Raw genomic sequence first — 21389 nt, 5'->3', positions numbered from 1 at the left:
TAAAAAAGGGACGAAAACCGACGATTTTTTATGTTTATTCCAAACAAAAATTACAACTCGGGAGGCAGTTTCTGATATTGAAAATTGCATCGTAAAGTTTTGATGATGTTCTTACGCGTTTTGCACTCATTGTTTCAGGAACAAAATTGAGTTACAGAAAACAGACAGTTGTCTTACCTAAAATATTGAGTCTCTTAACTTGACAATTTTCGTTAAATGTTGAGAAAAGTTGATATATTTCAGATTGTTCGACTGTCCTTCAAGTCGACGTTCTGTCTCCTGATTACGCTATCAGTGATAGTGAAATGCCTCTTTACTTCAATAAGATTTGAACAAGTAAATTTTGCGCAAAATTGAAGTACTCTTAGTATCGATTCGATATCTGGACGGAAAATTTCATCAAATTGATTGATGTAAGATTTTGTCAGTCATTACTATCACAGCAGTTATAAAATGAGATGTCGTCTTATTAAAAGATAATAAATTTGCAACTTGCAAGAAATTCGCCTTTCGAGGCTACTTATACCCCCCCCCCCCCCCCCCCCCCCTCCTAATGCGAAAAAGGAATTGAGCCAACCCAATTTTCAAAGCAAAAATGACATTGATCATAATCACTTTAGGTTAGTTACAAGGAGGCTCGGTGGTATGCGTTAGCACATAATTTTCCGACACCGTTCAACCACATTCTTGACTTAATTGGCTACCAAATGACGAAGGGATAGAAATTGTTCAAAACATCCATATCGTTAAACAAACCAGTAGTGGAACAAAATTATGCCACGTTAGAGGGTCGATGAAACTTGTTGTTGATAGGACTGCTCGGAAAAATTTTCATAAAAACCAAAAAACAAACCTTAATTACCACCAAAAATTGATGTCCAAAAAAACCGAAATCAAACTCGCATCAGATAATAAATAAACAAAAAAACCTATAGATCATTAGAAAGATATGCGACAAGTTTACTGCACAACAGTAATGAAGGTACTATAATTATGAAATGTTATTTGCAAGAACTGTATATCAACACCTGCATCTCAGCTGAACATCAGCGGGTCTTTTTTAAAAAGGATCACGTAGAGATGACAAAAAAGGAAACCCAATAATGAAAACTAACAAAAATTGAAAATTTTCAAAATTAAATGGTGGAAGCAATTAGTCAAGACTTATGATCAACAGAAAAAAATTATGTTTGAATCAACAGAAGTTTTTTAGTTTTCTTATTAATCAGATTTCAGATTCATTCAACGATGATGGAAATGAGATCAAAAAGGAAAACGTTGAAAAATTTTATTATTTTGTTAAGTTCAATTGAAATCCAATAAAACAGTTACCTACAACATTAAAAATTTAAGAGGTTAAAAAACACATCCTGGCAAAGCAATTGAGGCCTATCGTTATCAGGTTTAAAATCTAGGACAACAAGAAAAAAGTCAAGCACATGCAAAAATTAACAAAAAGTTTACTAAAATTTGAGAGAAAACAAAAGGGGCTTAAACTATGTAACAAGGACATTTAACATATTCAGTTGCATTGTTATCTAAAGCCGTGTCTTTTTGCAACTATGGCTGTTTTCAAAAGGACCTGCCAATAATGTAATGGTTCAACTACGATACGAGATGAACCTATAATATGTCATGATGCTCAAAATTGAAAATACTCGGGGAATCAAAACCAAGAAACAATTAGTGAAATAAAAAACCGTTACAGTTGTTAACTGATAACACACAGAAAAATGATTTTCCCTTGTTTTTACTGTGCCAGAACTTGAAAGAAATAGTATGGAAGAAGAGCAAAGTTCAAAAATTTGTCTGACAATTTCTTGAAACAAACTTATTTCTGGTCATAAAAGTTATTAGATAGCAACTGAAGACCATGCCTAGGTTCATTGATATCTCATGATGAAGACAATTGAATCTTTTATTGGAGTTACTAAGTCACTGGACTACAAAATATGCAATAAATGAAAGCAAAAGATAAGAAGCCAAAAAAAATTAGGAAGACTTTGGGACAAAATCATAAAAATCTTGAGCTTACGTCTGAAGTCACGCAAAAATCTCGTTGGGATTTTTTTTTGTAAACAGAATCTATCAAGATTTGATATCTGATATGATTTTCTCACCAGTAAATGACATAAAAACTACAAAAACTGAATTGTTTTGAACAAAAAGGCAGCACCCCAAATTTATTTGAACATTTTTCATTGTACGGATTCATGGTCAGATTAAAACCAAAACTGATGTTTCTGCGCGTCTAAGCAAAAAGTAAGTTACTGAAACGGTTGCGGAGTAGATCAAAACGAAAATTTTCAGAATAAAAAATAATGCTTTTTGTATAATTAGCGAGAATGATTTTGGCAAAAAACTGGCAAATTTTTAATTCCAGAAGACCTTTGAAGCCAGCGAGAGTACAAACACCTCTTCGTTTGAGTTTAAAAAGATTTTTTGGTGGCCTGTAGGTGTTTGCGCCCGCCAATTAAAAAAAATGGGCTACAACTGCATATTTGTGTCCCATTTTTGACAAAATTCTGAATTTTTAAATATTTTTTATAATTTCCAGACAATTTGGATAGCAACGACGTAATTCGGACAAAGGTTCAGAAAATTTAAAGTCTCGATAACTCTCTATCGAAAAGCACTTCATAACAACCTGATTCCGAATTCTACAATGAACGTGTTTCTTTAATGATTCAATTCACAACTCTCTCTCCATTTAATATATCGAAATTGAAAAAGCACAAAAACCCCTTTGAGTATATTTACCCCAACTAAAGTGGATCAAAAAAATAGGATACTACTTTACTTTTATGGTTAATTAAGTCAGTGTGGTTTTCTACATAATTCGTCAAAATCTCAAACTTTCGCTCACAATTTATTGTATCATTGATAGAAATTGAATTCACGCCAAAGAAAACATGTATTTTTTGTATAGTTTATATATACAAAATTTACAATGTATACTTTTTTAAACCTAGACGTAATACAATTCTCATTAATTTTCTAGGTGACTGTTGATCAAAATCTCAAAAAGTTTTACCATTTGCCGCTTTGAAATACTTCGAAAATTGGTAATATACTTGGTGTGGGTAAACTGTGAGCTCTAAAGTTTCACAAACGCAGCAATTACCTGCAATAACCATTTTCAGGTGATAATGTGGATAATGTTGTCATATTTTTGCTTGTGAACACCTCAAAATAAACCAACAAAAATTGTTTTAAAAAATCTGCATGCCAGTCTCCAGTCGAAATGTGAGCTGGCAAAAAAAGACTTTTCTCAATAAATTTTCAATTCTGTAGGAAAACCAGAGTGCATTTAAATAACTTTGCTGCATTTTCGATTGAAATTTTTCAGCATATCAAAAACAAATAATGCTTTTTGTATAATTATCAAGAATGATTTTACCAGATACTGGCAATTTTTTAATTCCAGAAGACTTTTGAAGCCACCGGGAGTACAAACATCTCTATTCTTGAGTTTAGAAAGATCCTTTCCGTTCCGTAGTTTGTAGGTGCCTACTTTCTGCAACATTTTTTTTTTAAAAATGGGCTACAAATGCATACTTTTGTCCCATTTTTGACAAAAAAAGTCTGAATTTTGAATTTTTTTTAATTTCCAGACAATTTGACCCGAAACGACGTAATTCGGACGAAAGTTCACAACACTTAAAAACTCGATAACTCCCTGTAAAAAAAATCCATAACAATTTAATTCTGTACTCTACAATGAACGTGTTTCTTTAATTTTTCCAGTCACAACTCTATCTCTCTCTCCCTCTCCGATTATTATTTCGAAATTGACAGAGCAGAAAAACCTTTTTGAGTATATTTCCCTCCACTACTTTATATATACAAAATATACCATTTATATTTGAAAAACCTAGACGTAATATAATTCTCTTTGGTTTTCATGGCAAATATTGATCGAAATCTCAATAAGATCACGCCAAAAAAATCTCTTGAGTTCACGCCGAAAAACATGGTATAACTTGTATAATTTATATATACAAAATACACAATAAATAATATATAACACCTGGACGTAATACAATTCTCATTAGTTATCATGTTAAGTGTTGATCAAAATCTCAAAAATTTTTACCATTTGCCACCTTGAAATACTTCGAAAATTGGTAACATACTTGGTGTGGGTAAACTGTGAGCTCTAAAGTTTCACAAACGCAGCAATTACCTGAAATAACCATTTTCAGGTGATAATAATGTCAAATATTTACTTGTGAACACCTCAAAATAAACGAACAAAAGTTGTATTAAAAAATCTGAATGCCAATCCGCAGTCGAAAAGTGAGCTGACAAAAAAAATTTTAAAATGAATTTTCAAGTCTGTATGAAAACCAGAGAATGCATTAAAAAAGTTTGCTGCATTTTTGATCTGTCGAAAAATTCTAATATCAATTTTTTGCAAAAAAATATTAGACTTAAGTTTTTGTGCAATAAAATTTTTCGCTATGTCTATGACCGATTGTTTTGAAACGTTTTGAAACAAAAAAAGTTTTGTAACAAAGAAAATTTACTTTATAAAAAATTTTGTGTTTTGCTGTCACTTTTTACTATTGCACGCAACAAGTTACATGAGCGCCAGCTAAAGTGACAATTAGCAACAAATCTTCTCAGGGTGTTTAGTGTTTGGAAAGTTTGAAAGATTAACAAAGTTTTGTTGTATTATCACACATTTTGCTCTATTTTTTTGTTAAATTGTTATAATTTTTTGGCTAATACGTGTTGTTTTTTGTAAACGATAATGATCTGTTAGTGACCCGTATCCTATGTATGAACCAATAAAACAGGTCACACGGAGAAGTTAATTCAAAAAAGAGCTTCAAATTTTTTACATAAATTTAGTAAGAAGACTTTTTTCATGCCGTCTTCTCTAGTTTCTAGTACCGTTTGGGTGCTAAACGACAGTTTGAGTAATGTTCGGTGTTTTAATATGAAACCTATCATCAGTTATGTATCCTGATTGGACGCTTTCCTACGCAAATTTCCTTTAATGCATCAAACTTTGTGGCACTGTATTGTTAAACATTTTCTCAGAAAATAATAAACAGATTTCAAGGAATCTATGGTTTCACAAGTGATAAAATATAGCATAAAAAACCTGAAATAATCAAGGAAGATCAAGAATTTTGTTTATTTCTGTTAAAAAATTGCGTAGTTACTCATTTTTCTAATCTACAATTTTTTATCCGGGCTATTTTTGAAATCGGTTGCGAAAATTTGGCTGTCATAAAAAGATGCCTCCTGGTAAAAACGTACAGCAGAAATTCTGCTTAGATTAAATGAAACTTTTCTTCCGTGAGGATGTTTTTCTCTTATCATATCAAACGTTAGCATCAAAGCTCTCTAATGTCAGCAAAAATTACGTTATTTTCACAGAGTGGAGAATTAAAACGATAACAAATTGTAAAAACTCCTTGGTTCCGTTATACAATATTACCATTTTTAGATATTTTTAGTAGATAGACATTTAGTAGACATTTAGTAGGTATTTTGCCCTGTCTGCGATCTATTGGTCTTTGTACTGTTTGATTTTCTCTAGATCTTTTGAGACTTAGTGTTTCTCGGTAATTTATTGATTCAGTCGAGCACTTGTTGTGCCTCTGCAAGGTTACAAAATAGCGGCTCTTTCCTAACTTATCGATGGGATTGTTTTTTACTAGATTGTTTAAAACAATATAAATTTTTACAAACAATATTATAATCAATTATTAAATTACGCCTTCAAATGTCCGGTAAATCCAGATTTATCTTTTGAAAACTTCATTTTCGTTTGTTTTGCGGGTAAGGATATTTAGACCTTTATCGAAAGATTTTTGTTGTAATTGTTTTCTAAGTTTCTGATATATGGGACATTTGACTCGCTGTCCTCTAGCTGACATAAAACAGCAAATTTTTGGATGAAATAGAGGTGTTGCGGAGCTTGCTAGTTACAAGGTTGAATTGCTTATATAGAGTTGTTATTGGTTAAATTTCCTGTCATATTTTCATAATTTTCTTATATAGAAGAGGCTATTTAGGTTATAATACTATGGGAATTGTTTTAAAAAAGAGCTTGTTTTGAGCACATTAAAGTTGCAAAAATTGAAAAAAAAAATTGAAAAAAAATTTATACTTAGTAAACAAAACGGATGAAATGCAATATAAGTGTAAATAGTCTTTTTGCAGTTTAAACGCAACTTTCATTGAATCGCTTTCGGAAAGTTTAGATACTATGGTCAAAAGGGGTACTTTTTGACCCATTAATATAAAAACATATATTGTTTTTTAAAATGATCTTTATCATATCAAAATTAGTTGTTAGATTCAGCAATAATGTTTTATTCCCTTAAGTAAAACCAAAGATCCAGATGAAAAATTTAGACATATTTTAGACAAAAACAACGCAGTTTCCAAAATTTTTTTTACAGATAATCTGAAATTCGAACTTTCACAAAGTTTAAAACCTTTATAAAACAACGAAAGAGACGATGGGTACTAGTGTCAGCATATGATTCCGCCTTTTGTGTCGGACCCAAAAAATGCCTCTTTGTTCTATCTGTGACTTATTGCTCTATCTGATAAAATATTTATTTATCCTAACTTGATAAGGGTCCAAACAGCGTTTTATCATAACTTACTTTTGGCATAAAATTATCATCATCTGAAAAAAAAACTTCTCTTTATGCTCGCAAATCTCAAAAGAATAATCAGATAGAATTAAACGGATGCTATTGAACATTTGAAGAACGGCAGTAAAATTTTACATATTTCATTTTTTCATCATGCGAGTATTATACAACTGAATTTTTTCAAAGAAGCAGCGCGTTAAAATCAAGCGATTAAAATATGGTTTTGTTTCCTATTTATTTTTTATATCATTTGTCATCATTATTTTTGATCTTTTTCCCAGAGAAACTTAGCTTGGTTTGATTTCATTGGAAATTTTCCCTGTTTCAGAAATAGAAACATCTTAAGCAGAGTCTGAAATAGAACATCTTCTTCCCCTAAACATTGCTAGCACTTTTTACTGCCAGAGTCAAGACAATTTTGGTAATCAATTAAGTGGCGTCCATGACATTCTTTTTGAGTGTCCTCAACTTCCTTTGTCTTTCAGAAATATGTTTGGCATTCTCGAATTATTTTAGGAGTTGTCCTTTACCGACCATTTCAACAAACAAATTATGTAACTCCCTCAACAGATTCATTCGAAAAAAAAACCAAATCGAAAATTTTAATTACTATCAATATTCAATAAGTTGGTCATGTTTGAGTTAATGAACTAAGTTATTCTCGTCAATTAGGTAGTCAGCCAGTTTAATAATAACAAAAGCAATGTTTGTAGTAGAATATTGTTAATTAAATTTGTAATACTTGTAATATAAATCTTGAAAGAGTAACATAAATTCATTACAGAGAGTTTTGAAAACAATTGCAAAAGTTTTTTCCACTAGCTGAAGAACAAAATACAAAAACCTTCGTTCCGGAGATCAATTCAAAATTTATTTGGTAGAAAATCGAAAAAGCTACCTGACATCATGAGATATGTGTTCACATTAAAAGATGAAGCTTTCTTAATAGTCTTTCACGTTTCAGTTAGTTGATTTTTAATTCGCGCAATCCAATCGTTTTTTATTAGCAAACGCTGTCTCTGTTTAAACCCAAAAAGCTATCTGATTTTATTCAGCAATGATCAGGAGTTAAGTATTATCAGCTTACAAATTAAAATTTAAATAGCTCCTATTTTGCCATTTTTTGTCAAACCTTTTTTATGTTTTAAGTGTGTAATTGTAATTCTAGCAGTGTTATCATCTTCTCTTTCAAGTTTAACCAATCTGAAAAAATTACTTTTTGGCTCTGCTTAGATGATTCCAAAACAGTTTTTGGCCTAAGGACAATAGGAACAACTAAATAACACATATTGGGATTTTTTTTTGTCAGCGCAATTAAATTGAACACTTTTAGGAAAGTTTAATTACCCATGCTGTGTCCGCACAAAAGAAATCAGTACTGATCCTGACAATCAAAACAAAATTGCTAAATTTTTGCATGTTTTTTGTGCGCCAGTAATGTCTTTCACCAATCTCTTTTCTCTTTTGTATCCAGGTTTTTGCGCATTCAACAAGATTTTGGGGATTCAAGTGCAGACTAATATTAAACGTTCCCAACCAACTTCATTTAATGCAAACTAGTTTTTGTGAAATAATGTCGAAATTTTTAAGCGTTAGTCTTGAAAGAAATGAATCTCTGTTGTACAGTATTTTTTAATATCGGAAAAATAGAGCAAAAGGTATAATAACCGTTCTTTATTTTAGCGAACGAAGAGTTTTGGCAGGAGTATTTAACTTTCAGAAACTCATTGTTTCACACTGAATTAGGTGTACTCAGGAATAAAAACATTTTTGCACATAAGACTTAAGCTTTTGGTGGGCCTTGTGCGCTATAAGTGAACTACACACGTCTTGCTCTTTTCAAGATGCGAAGTACAACAATTCTAGGGATTAGCCCAATATTTTTGTTTTATTTTATGGACGCTCAGCCAGAGTTCAAAGTGAACTTAAGTTGCGTCTATCGTTTGTGAAAATTCTGGCTCCTAGAAAATCCAGCAGCAAAAACCCAGTAGCATAATGGATTGAAATAAAGTCGAAATCACCAATGAAATCAGTTCAGGCCATTAAATTCGTAAGGACCACTAAAGTCGAGCTGAGACCACTGAAACCTCTTTTCACATAAGATTTGAGAGAAGCATTGCTCTTTGATACCACCATACAACTTTTGTTATAGCATAGTCTTTTCATATGTCAATGGCTAAAACGTGGATAAAAGTATACACAGGTGGCCGCAAATCAGCTTAGAAATCAACACATGTATATAACAAGCAGACGTTTTCGAAGTCATTATCTTTATTGGAAAAAGAAAAGGTGTCAGTGAACAAAATTACAAACTTGATTATTTTCAGGTACATATACCTGAAAAACCCATGAAGTCACCTGAAATTTACCCTACTAGAACTTGCATACGTAAATTCAACTTTTCTTGAAAGCTGCCTGACAAAAAGGGGTTAAGCTGAACTCTTACTGGAACATACATTAAATATACCTGAAAACACACCTGAAAAATCAAGGTAAAATGCCTCGAGAGCTTACAAAACTTTTTTTATAATTTAAGGTAACAAAACTTGAAAAACTACCTGAAATTCAGTTGAAAAATACCCCAAACTTTACTTGAAACTTTCAGGTAAATATTAATAGTTAAAGTTGTTTTAATCAAAAAACTATATCGAAAGTTTAATGTCTATTTAAGGTAGGTTAGAGTTCGTTCAGGCAAAAGTTTAGGTGGTGCCCCCCTAAATTTAAATGTACAATTCAGGTGAAAACTAAAAAATATAAAATGAATTTAGCATGATGTAAGGTGTGTTAAGGTAATTTTCAGGCTTGGCAACACTACCTGAAACAATTATGCTGAAATCTTTTAGGAAAGTTACCTGAAAAGTTAAAGTTAGCCCTATGTACACAGGAAAATGTGGAAGAAGTGTTAACTTGATCATGATGTTCGCCGATTTCTTCGCTCACTATAAAAAGTGCTCTACTGAGGCTCAAGAATGAACCGCAACTAACCTGAAGGCATTTTGGACGTCAAAGACAAGAAAAAGTCTCCAAAACGCTGAGAAAAACCCAAAAAAGAGCCAGATAAGAGAAGTTTGAAAGGCTCCACAACAAAGGCGCCGAAAATGGGCACAGAGAAAAGAGATGTGAGGGGAGGAGTAGAACGGCTCAAATATTTTTTTTTGATAGGAATATTTAGCATCGCTTTCTTTTTCCTCAAACAAACTGGTTTTTACAAAGCGTCAATATGTTGTTCGGCAATTTTATCAAAATAGTCAATTCCATACTTCAGAACGTTACCAAAAAAAGAAGGTATTTGACGGCAATTTTACCTTAATAAGGATAAATTAAATTTACCCCGATTTTACCTTATCAACAATTTACGTTGACTCAGTAAGGTAAATTTACCTTAATTTTACCTTGTGTGTAATTTTTTTAATCTAATTTGAGTGAAAATGTACTGCATTGAGAAGATGTAGACTTGTTTAATTTCAGTGAGGTGATAGTTTTTTAAATGTAAATACCGTAAAGAAATTTTGAGGTATAATTCCTCTATTTAACATTAATCTTGATCGAGCTATTTTGTGGCGGAATATGTGGAGTCGTTGTTTTCTGATGAAGAGCTTTTTCGCCAATCATAGTATCGCTTTCTTTCAGGTTAACTGATAATGGTCAAGACCTCCAGGACCAGAATTTCTCCGGGGTTTTCCCAGACAAGGAAAACAGTCTGGCTGTGTCACTGTTTAAGCTTGACATGATAGCTTTTGAGAAAAACGGGAGCTAACCTTGACAGGGCAGAGTCAAATGTAAGCACAGCAAAAAGTGGACTCGTCCTTTGACTACCCTCGAAAGTGGGTCTCATAGTAGGCGTTAGACCCACTCTGTTGAGAATATTTCCAGAGTATACTCTGGAACTACCTATGAAAAAGGGACCGCAGAGCAGATTTACTTTGGGATTAATCTCAACAGAGTGGGCCCCCAGAGCGGACGGGTTCCAGGGCAAAACTATATTCTGAGGCCGGGCCGTCAAGGGCAGTTCCGAGGTAGGCAAATTTTTGGGACAAATTTTTCACTGGACAATTTGAACTCTGATCAACTCTGGAGGTTAGGAGCGGGTTATCGCAGTCAACATTTTATCTGATTAGTTGATCATAATTATGTTTCGGTTACCACTCATTAGTCTTTGCTAGCTTTTCACATGCTTTGGCGGTGCTATTCACGTCTGCTGAGACGGTTGTTGTAATTTATGAATTCTTCCCTGCATTCAAGTTTGAAGCAGGTCAGCGATGTTAAGAGTACCCATTCAGAAGAAATTATCTGGGCACATTGAGAAGAATTACTTGCATATTTGGCAACTATTAAACAAGCATCCTTGAGGTGTGCGTTCACAAAACCGATCATTACATTAGTGGAGCAACTAGTTGGTCCACTAAGGTCATGTAGTATCCCAATAATAAAACGTATAGCTCTACGTTCTGATATTAGTAAAAAAAAGAGCAGACTTCTTTATTACTTTATTAACTATTATTGTTCAGAAGGAAGAACAATAAAGAACTCAAATCAGTTTTAAAATTTCAGTTTGCAATGCAAAGTTGGAAACAATAATTTGACATTCCTATTCACGGTGTTGAAAACTTAGTATGAAAAAATTATTCATATCCTTAATCTCTATCACCATTTTCACCGCATTAAAAAATTTGCAACTTGATTTTGAACACCTGTCCAACAAAACTTGTCGGGCTTTTCAAAGTACTGGCTTTTGGGGATCGGCTTGCATGACAACGCAGAAATATTACAAAACTCAAAACAGCCCGAAGTACGCGTTTCCTGTTTTGCGAGTACTCTTCTTTCTAATGGCGCATATGTCAGCAGAAGTTTAGCAGTTTAGAGCTGGTAGAATTTTTTGTTAAAGGCCGCAATGCGATATCTGTGACAATTACGGGCCTTTTCTTGCTTTTTCAAAGTTCAGAGAATGCCAATTCAATTGGTGTGCTGTCTTTTTACGACTCGAACAGGAGTAATGGAGAAGTGTCTTTTGCTAATCAAATTTATTGGAGTGAATTTTGAAGCACGAACTGAAAAATTTGGAGTAATTTGGGTGTTGAACAAAACTGAAGAGTAGAGCAAAAGTTAGAGGTTTTTAATCATGCCGCTGAGTTCGAGAGACCGAAAAATTGAGATGTGCAAAAAAAATCTGTGAGCGAGAAAAATTGCTTTTTTGCGGCTTTCAAAATGATTCTTTTTTGCATTTTTCCTGGCTAGGAGGTTTGATTATGATATTGCAATAGGATTAGGCGTATCTCGATAGTGGTTCAAAAATTTTAGAGATTTTTAGCCTATTGTTTTATTTACTGCTTCAAGCAGAATTTCAAGAGATGTTGATCACTAAAAGTTTTTAAAAACCAACTGTTTATAGTTTTTTGAAAAAATTTAAAAAATTGAACAAATTATAAACTACCTAAATTATGAACTAAAATTTTAAATTACGAAATTTGCGGTTTTTGTGTGCAAAAATTTTTAAAAGGCAATTTATTTGTTCTAAAAAAATGAATAGTTGTTCTGGTTTAAACCCCTCGAAACTCGGCTAATGTTTTTCATATTGAATTGGGCGATATTTGTCTTAATGAAAAGAACGTGATTTTTTTATTTTGCTTGCTTTTGTCATTCTTTTTGTTGTTTTGTTATCTAGTTTCATCAAGGATAGAGCTCAAAAATTCTATCAACGCAAATCTAATTTGTTAGAGTTTAGCTAGAACTTTAATTTCAAAACTTCAGGCTTTAACAATTTTCACACGACTTCTTTTTGAAAGCTATTCTCGTTTTGTTTTCTTTTTGGATTATAAACTTTTTTGTAATTGTTTTTCTGCTCCTGTTTGTTAGTGTAATTAAAGATAGGTTTTTTTTATAATTACAAATAATTGGATCTACACAATGGCTAAGTTTTATTGCTAAAAAACTAATTGGCTGCGACGCCACTTCTCTTCGACCATTTTTGAACTTTCGATTGTTTCCTGTATTTCTTGCTACTTTTGCTATGTTGTTTTGTCGCCATTATTGTTTTACGAGGATTTGACGTCACAATCAATTCAAATCTGTTTTTTGCTCATTAGATCAAGCAATTTGACCTGAATTGCGTGCACGAGTTCATTTGTTCATTCGGGTAAAAACGTTTTGATCAAACATGACTAACGTCTCACTCAAAAATGATTTTCTCACCCTGAAATTGAATTTTGCTTTTATTTAATTTGAAGAGATAAGGTAAATGAGTTGGACTCACTCTGTCGTACTTTAATTGTTTAGAGTAGTGATTTGCAGTGCAAGTATGCGGAGAAGATATTATTTGGTGATTCGCGGTGCGAGATCCAAATTCAGTTTACTTGTGTTTACTCGCGGAGCGGGAATTCAAAAAAGAATTTGCAGAACTGATTTGAATTGCAGAATATCAGAGAATGAAATTATAGAAATATGAATACTCATAAACAACGTGAATGCGTGATCAGACATGTCTGATCACGAGGCGGGAAACTGAACAGAAAGTTAACGGCAGATCACAAGACACGAACTGAACAAAATTTGAAGGTTAAATAAATGAACTAAATTTAGGGCTTCATATAAAATATACTGCATCAAGGAAAATTAATAAAATAAAGATACATCAGGTATCACATACCCCTTACATCGAGAAAGAAAATTGTAAAATACAATTTTCGAAGTATAAATAGTAACAATATTTACAAATTAACACGAGGACCCGGTTAAATAAATAATAGCGATATATTTGCTGGTTATCATAACTAAAAATTAGATGATTAATAAAATATGAAACATTTTGCAGTTTTGGTACAGTTTGCATATCCCACTCATCAATATCCGAGTGCTGTTTTTCCGCCTCGAGTGCTGTCATTGATTGAACGAGTGTGGGAGTATCAATGTCAATTAATAGTGGATTCCGAGGGGCGGGTGGTGACACTTGACCAATAAGAGGAGATATATTCTGTGCTTCGGGCTGATTTTCAGCTATATGTTGCACTGACTCGGCGATTGATTCGGGTGGTGATTGAAAGTATTCCACATCTCCCGCTCGGCGGGGTCGTTTTGGTGGAGGCAGAATAGTGGAGTCGGGTGGAGAACTTTCGAATCCGTATGGGAAGGGCTGCGTCGGGTACGATCGGAAGTGCGCGTGTTTTGAGCTGCCGCGGCCGGAGTAGTGGATGAAGATGATGCGTGATATTCGCTATGCGAGGTTGTTACAGCTGTCGGTTGCTGATTTCGCATGGCGAGAAAATTCGGCACTTTTGGGACTCGTCCTCGCATAGCGCGCGAAATGTTTGATTTGGTCGACGAGACCCCGGTGCCTGGTTCTCGTTTCCTGTGTTTCATCTTTTTGTCTCCTTTTTGTTTGCGGGTGAATTCTTTGATGTGGCTTTGTATTTATTCTTCCACCATCTATTCGCCAGATCGAGGCCCTCTGCGGTCTGCATAGGACTTTAGGGGAGTTTGGCGTTCCAACTGTGTGCCAAATTTTGCAATATCGCTATTGCGTACCGTCACAATTGGTTTCCCGGGTTCCTTGATAGTGGATGTTGTAGGGCTTACTTTAAAAATATGAGACCCCGGCGGAAGTACCTCATACAGTCCCTCAAGATTCTTTTGAGGAGCGTCTCTTGCCATGCACTTTTCGTGCAAGATTTAGCTCCACCGCACGTTCCTTCAGGGGAATGGGTCGGATTGACTTTGTCCTCAAGAACCGGGATTCTCCGTCCGTACTAGCCCTCTCTCTATTCCTCGCGTCTGTGGATGCCCGGGCCATGCCGATCTCCATCTCGATATCACTACGATATCCGTTCACCCACTTGTCGTCAGGGAGAATTTCTTCCGGCATCACTGTGTCCTCGTCTGAATAATGATTTATAATATTCTTATATGTTAGATTTAACAAATTAGGCTGGGTTGCAATCACGCTGATCGGGGTGTTAGGCTTTCTTCCAAAATGTGCTTCGAAAGGCGAGGTCTTTGTTGTTCTTTGTTTACATATTCGCAATTGGTGTATTATGATCTTTAATGCATGCTTTACATGAAAGTCGCGTGTAGGAAATTTCTCATCTTTGATACATGCGAGTCTATTCTTAATTGTTTGAATCAGTCTTTCTACCAACCCGATGGCACGATGTTCATTTACAGGAGCTTCAATAATATCGATATTGTTCTTATTGCAAAAAGTCTTTACTTGATTTCCGACTAAACATTTTGCTTGATCTAAACGGCTGGATCTTGGAATTCCATGAATTTCAATGTACATGTCCAGAAACTTCAAAACGTTTGGTCCATTAGCTTTATCATAAATATATGCAGTAAGGTATTTAGAGAAACGGTCAATTGCTGCCAAAGTACACTTCATTACCCTTTTCATCAAAAATTGGACCCCCAAAATCAATTTGAATTTCTTGATTTGGTTCTACACATGGTATGTGAGGATTGAATTGCTTGGCGGGAATAATAGATTTAAGATTCTTACCGATGACTGTGCAGGGTTTACACTCAGTGGCTTTAACGATTAATTCACGGTGTATGTAGGGCCACCAACAATGTGTGGCCATACAAATCATTCCCCAAGTGCCCGGTTGACTTGCGTGGATATTGTCGATTAGCGCCTCTCGTAACACGTTCGATATTGCTACTTTCTCGTCAATACATACGCACCCGGAGCGCACGTGGAGGTTCCTCCAGTACGAATGAATATAAAGGTTGAGAGTTTTTAAGCGGCTCTCATTATTTGTCAGGATGCAGTCCCTGACCTCTTTTAATACTGCATCTTTACTCGTTAACGAAGCTATTAACGATTTGTTAAAGATTTTCGACACTATGTAGTCGAATGTCGGAACATGCGGACTGGGGGTTATTTGAGTGCTAGCGTTATATGAGTGGGTCAGGGATGTCGGAGTGACGTTGGGTGGTGGATTTGCTTCGCGAGGATTACTTGAGGATTCGGCTTGTTGATTCGCCGCGCGGGAGTTGCTTGGCGAATTTAATCCTTGACTTGCGGGGCGAGTTGCGTTTCCACTTGTGGATTGCTGATCGGCTGCGCGGGAGGCATCGTTAAATCGGACACGAGTTATTCGCTTCTTAGAAGGCATTTTATTTGTTATTGTATTGACTTATTTTAATACAGGCAATGAGTGAGTTTAAATTTGAGTTTTTAGATTGTGAAGGATGCGACTGAATTGTAGAGTTACAAGAGGCAAAAAGCACTGATTTTAATTTTGGGTGATGACTTTTAGAGATATTTGTGGAATGTGATATAATTGGCGGGTATTTTGATTGAAAATTTTAAGACTCGCGCTGCACGGATGCTACTTTATTCCTAATTTGGATTAATTGTTTTCTTTTGTTGGTGTTTTGCAGAGCGAGATAAGTGTCGATTGGACTTTGCGACTCGGGTGTTGCATATTTTAAATTGTTTAATTCACAAATATTATTTGAGGCTTGTTTTCGCGGGGCGAGTGAATTACTAAAGGCATGTTCGTTTACGCGAGTTGCGTGTGTGCTAATTGAATTTATTGATTTAGTGCTAGACTCAACTTTAGGTGTAATTTGCGGTACGAAGTCATGTGCCTCAATCTAAGATGTATTTTGCAAAGCGAGAGTATGGTTTTATAACAAATGATGTAAATGGGATGCAGGATGTGTGATATTTAATTCTAGTGCGTTAATAGATTTTGAAATTAGCTTTAGTTTTGCAACGATAAATTCCTCGTCGTATGCAGAAACCTTTTTAGCTCTTTGAGACGGTTTTCGGGAAATGTAATCGACCAGACCCATTTTTGCCCCAGGAAGGTGTTCAATGTTAAATTGAAAAGGGAGAAGACGATCGACCCAACGGGTCAATCTGCTGTTATATGACTTATTAGATCTATTTTCTTTCATGATCAAAAGGAGTGCACGGTGATCCGTAATTAATTTAAAATGTTTTCCATACAGATAATTTTTAAAGTATTCTGTTGACCAAACTACACCCAAAAGTTCAAGTTCATTTACGCTATAACGTTCTTCGCAAGAATTTAAAAACCGAGACGCAAATGCAATTGGTTTCCAGCCATCTACAATAAATTGTCCAAGAGCTGCTCCCAAAGCGGATCGGGACGCATCGCATTTTACGCGTGTTTCGAGTTGCGGGTTATAGTGACTATTTGCAGTTGCGTTCGCGCTGCGATTCTTAATTTCGATAAAACAATTCTCATGTTCTGCTGTCCAGATGAATTTTTAAGACTTTTTCAGTAATGGACGGAGAGGATAACTTATTTGAGCAAGATTAGGAATGAACTTTCCAATATAATGGACTGATCCGATAAAAGAACGAAGTTTCTTTAGAGTTTTTGGAGCCTCAAGAGCCAAAATCGCAGCTGTTTTAGTTTGGAGGGGCGAGATACCCGATTGTGAGATGTGATACCCAAGCCAGTCAATTTCTAATTTTCCAAAATGACATTTAGGAAGGTTTATTCTAAGATTTTCGTCGTCTAATCGTTGGAGGCATTTCATTACATAACTTTTGTGTTCAGTCAAAGAGCCTTTGCTAACTATTAGAATATCGTCCGAAAAACAATATGTATTTTGTAAGCCAATTAGAGTATAATCCATAGCTTTTTGGAATTCAGCTGGCATATCCATAAGTCCGTAAAATCCTGTTTGAAATCTATAAGTGCCAGTCATATCACCACTAATAATATTGAAATTACAGTGATTAGCTGTATTAGCATCCAAATTTAACTGACTGTGCGCGTATTTCAAATCAATTGTCGAGAAATATGTTGTGTTTTGCGACGCGGGAGCACTTATTTGTTGAGAGATAGATTCGATTAAAGTATCGATGTTCGGCATCTGATATTTATTCTTGTGAATGGCTTTGTTTAATACTTTTGAGTCCAGTGCAAGCTTTATCGTTTGGTCTTTCTTTACCGTAACGACAATGGGTGATATGAAATATTTGTCGGGACAACTAGAAAGTTTTATGATATGTTTTTCGGCTTGCAATTTCCTAAGTTTAGTATTAACTTTTTCTTGAAGGTTAGTAGGGATACGTCTACCTTTTGATGTCTAGGTTGAAAATCATTGTGAAATTTAGATTTTGCTACATGACTTTTTGATCGTCCAATACGTGATACCAAACCAGGAAAAGTTGTGGCTATCTGTTCTTTAAATTCCGGAGATGCAATGTTGTTGACACGGTTACCTTTCAGAAATGTAGATTGAGTCATAGCAAGTCCAAGTTGAGCAAACAATTCACGACCTATTAAGGACTTTAAACCGTCGGCTACGACTGTGAAAGTGGCTGAATCACATGCCCAGCCTTTGCTTATTATTGGAGCTTGAATCTTTCCCTCGACTTGTATAGGTTCGTTTGAGAAGGTCCGTAGTCGTGGAGGCGTTGTTTCATTGACCCAGAATGCACGGGGGCTGCTGTGTACCACCTGCGACGCGAGTTAGTGGTTGAGTATACTGCATGCAGTCCCGGAGTCCACGAGTAGTGTGGTATTGACGTTGCCGATTTTGAGAGGCTTGTTGAGTGGTTCAACTTTTTCGACAGCAGTTTCAATCATAGCAACTGTATTGTCCTCCTCTCCACTACTGTAGTCCGATTCGTAGAGTTTAGCTGGTTGAAGGAAATTAACAGAGTCCTCTGGGTGTGGCTCTTCTTCTACCACGCGGACCATCTTTTTCTTGGGATCCTGTGGCTTTGTGTTCGTGTTCTTTTGTTTACGGCAGACTTTCGCAAAGTGGTATAGTAACCCACAGTTATTGCATGTTTTCCCCTCTGCAATGCATTTTTCACGGTGATTTGGGAGCCAAAAGCCGCCGCAATTTGAGCAAAAGAGTGTCGATCGATTATTTTGTTTTGGGACTTTATTTGTGTTCTGCCAATATGGTTTCCGTGGGTTATTGTAGAACTGAACGGCGTTAACATTTGCAGGAACAACGATCTTGTTTTGCTGCTGTATCTGATGTTGATTCCGCATCCCGAGTTCCATATTGATTGCAAGTTCTAACGCCTGCCGCGGTTCGACTGTTTCTTTTAAAAGCTCCTTTTGAATTTCAGGGTCCATCAGATTAGTGATAAATACATCTTGTATCAGGGTCTCTTCTTTATTTTCAAAATGGCAGTTCTCAGCCAACTCCTTTAGTTTGCCGTAGAAGTGTTCGACAGTTTCCCCTCTAAGCTGCTTTGTGATCAAGAAGACGTGACGATCGAAGGTTATGTTGCGAGGGCGGATGAATGCCTCCTCCACAATCTTCCAGAAGTCTACCGTGGCGAGAGTATCAATCAGGATGTGCGGATTCTTGCAGTTGAGTTTGCGGCGACCTTCTATTCCGATGCTTAGGTAAAGTAAGGAAACAGTTCTGCGGTCCGCCAGTGACCACGGTTTGTCGCCACACATGATACCCACTTCAATCAGCCGTTGGCATTTGTTTTGCCAGTTCATTTTTTGTTGCGCGTTGCGCGCGTTCCTCTCCCTCTCTGATTGTGCGGATGCACCCACTATTGTCTCTTCGTAGATAGGCTCAAGAGGAAGCTCTACCGTTTCAGGTTTAGGCCCGAGTAGCCTGTCCAAAATGATATTTTCTTTGGCCAGGAGTGCCAATTTGTACTGTACTCTCCATTTCTCCCAGCGAAGCGGGGGATCCGGTGTGGGTTTGTCCCAGAAAGGGTCAATTCCAAGGGGTGTTCGTTTGGTTGCTGGCTGCGCCATGTCGTACTTTAATTGTTTAGAGTAGTGATTTGCAGTGCAAGTATGCGGAGAAGATATTATTTGGTGATTCGCGGTGCGAGATCCAAATTCAGTTTACTTGTGTTTACTCGCGGAGCGGGAATTCAAAAGAGAATTTGCAGAACTGATTTGATTTGCAGAATATCAGAGAATGAAATTATAGAAATATGAATACTCATAAACAACGTGAATGCGTGATCAGACATGTCTGATCACGAGGCGGGAAACTGAGCAGAAAGTTAACGGCAGATCACAAGACACGAACTGAACAAAATATGAAGGTTAAATAAATGAACTAAATTTAGGGCTTCATATAAAATATACTGCATCAAGGAAATTATTAGAAAAAGATACATCAGGTATCACACACTCTAAGAGAATATTATTTAAGAGCAGGTATTTTATGCAGCAATTAATTAAACACATTCTTGGCAGTTGTATTAAAAAAGAAGTTCTTTTTCTTTATTTGATTTTTTTTACTTCATTTTTGAGACTGCAGATCTACACTACAATGTTCTGCCAGCTATATTCCCGTATGTTTTTTGTTCTACCAGTTTCCCTTTAATTTTCTGCTATTGCTTGCTCTATTTACATTATCTTTAAGATGACTTCATAAGGTATTTTCCCATTCCCCAGTCTGTTTTGGTTTTTGTCGTATTTCGAAATCAGTTAAGAAAAACTGATTGCAGAGAGCCTTTTGGTTCATTCTTGATTCTGTTTGGTTAAATTACAGTTCGCGATTCATTCGTTTCTAGCATGCATTTTTTCAGATAGCTATTATTGTCTTCTATAATTAATTTTCCGTTCCTCACTGCCCGATTCTCACTGTTTTTTACTTGGTCAAAATTTTATTTTGCGGAATTAGTCAATTTCAGAACTGAATAAAGCTTTTACTGTTGAAAATGTTCTGGTTCAGCGCTAGAAAGCTCTGCGACTCAAGTCCGAGAAGTTGTTGAGTTATATGCATACCTTCTTAAAGTGCCATGTTAGAAAAGATGGCGCCGGTGAGAGTGACAGAGTTAAATCTGGTTGATTACCGCAACAACAAAATCGCTGATAAAATGTTTTTATGGCTGATGCTTATGCTATGCCTAAAATAAGTTCGTTTCAGATTGGGTTCACCAACAGCAGCTTCCGTGTCAATAATTCACAGGAAAGTTCCAACAACTTTATGGGGAAAATAACTGCCTTCAATTACGAATGATTACCTTATAAAATTTTTACTCTAGCTTCATCTGAGTTCAGTTTAACAAGTTCGTTCAAAAATCAATAAAAACCTATTTTTTTAGTTTAAAGCTTGATTTATTGGCGTGCCGACACCGAGTAAATCATTGTCTAAAAATATAACACGTTCGCTTGTGGAGCGATGTGACTAAAAAGCTCCACTACAGTGAGGGGGGGGGGGGGGGGGGGCACAAAATGAATAAGATCTTATTTTTGATGTTAAACTGATCACGCAAATTTGTACTTCCTGTCAATTTTCTCGACTAAAAATAAATGGTCTTTTACAAAAAGGTCTTTTTCTGTCAAAACCGCACCGTTCTTAGGCTAGAAAGTGTTAGTTAAAAGCAAAATTTACTTTACCATACAATTACTTGCATTCGAATGAACTCGTACCAAAAATTTTTTGAAGTTTCCAGTCGAACATTCAAGCAATTCTTCGATAAATTTGAAAAACTTTACGCACTTAAGGACAATCTTACATATAACGAATTAGTTTTTTGACTGTCCTTGTCTGCCATGTCTCAATTCCTCATAGGTTATTCCCTCCTCCTTTTTAGAATTCCACGGCTCCGTTTCGTTGAGCATCAGACTGCGTCAGAGTCCCTTCTGGTGCTTTGCTATATCTCTGATTATCGATTTTGTAATTTGACCAGATTAAATAAATCAATTCAATTCAATTCAAAAATATATGGTCCCGTACGTGAGTCAATTTACAAAGTTGAACAGGGTAGTACTAAGTGTTGGTTTTTGCGGCTTTTGGACTCTTAAATTTTCAAAATTTTTTTGCCAAAAACCTCGTTGCCAAAAA

This window comes from Convolutriloba macropyga, chromosome 7 (assembly GCF_964194025.1).
Source record: "Convolutriloba macropyga chromosome 7, txConMacr16.3, whole genome shotgun sequence".
Taxonomy (NCBI): domain Eukaryota; kingdom Metazoa; phylum Xenacoelomorpha; order Acoela; family Convolutidae; genus Convolutriloba; species Convolutriloba macropyga.
The sequence above is the reverse complement of the archived record's forward strand: the minus strand, read 5'-3'. Positions refer to the sequence as shown.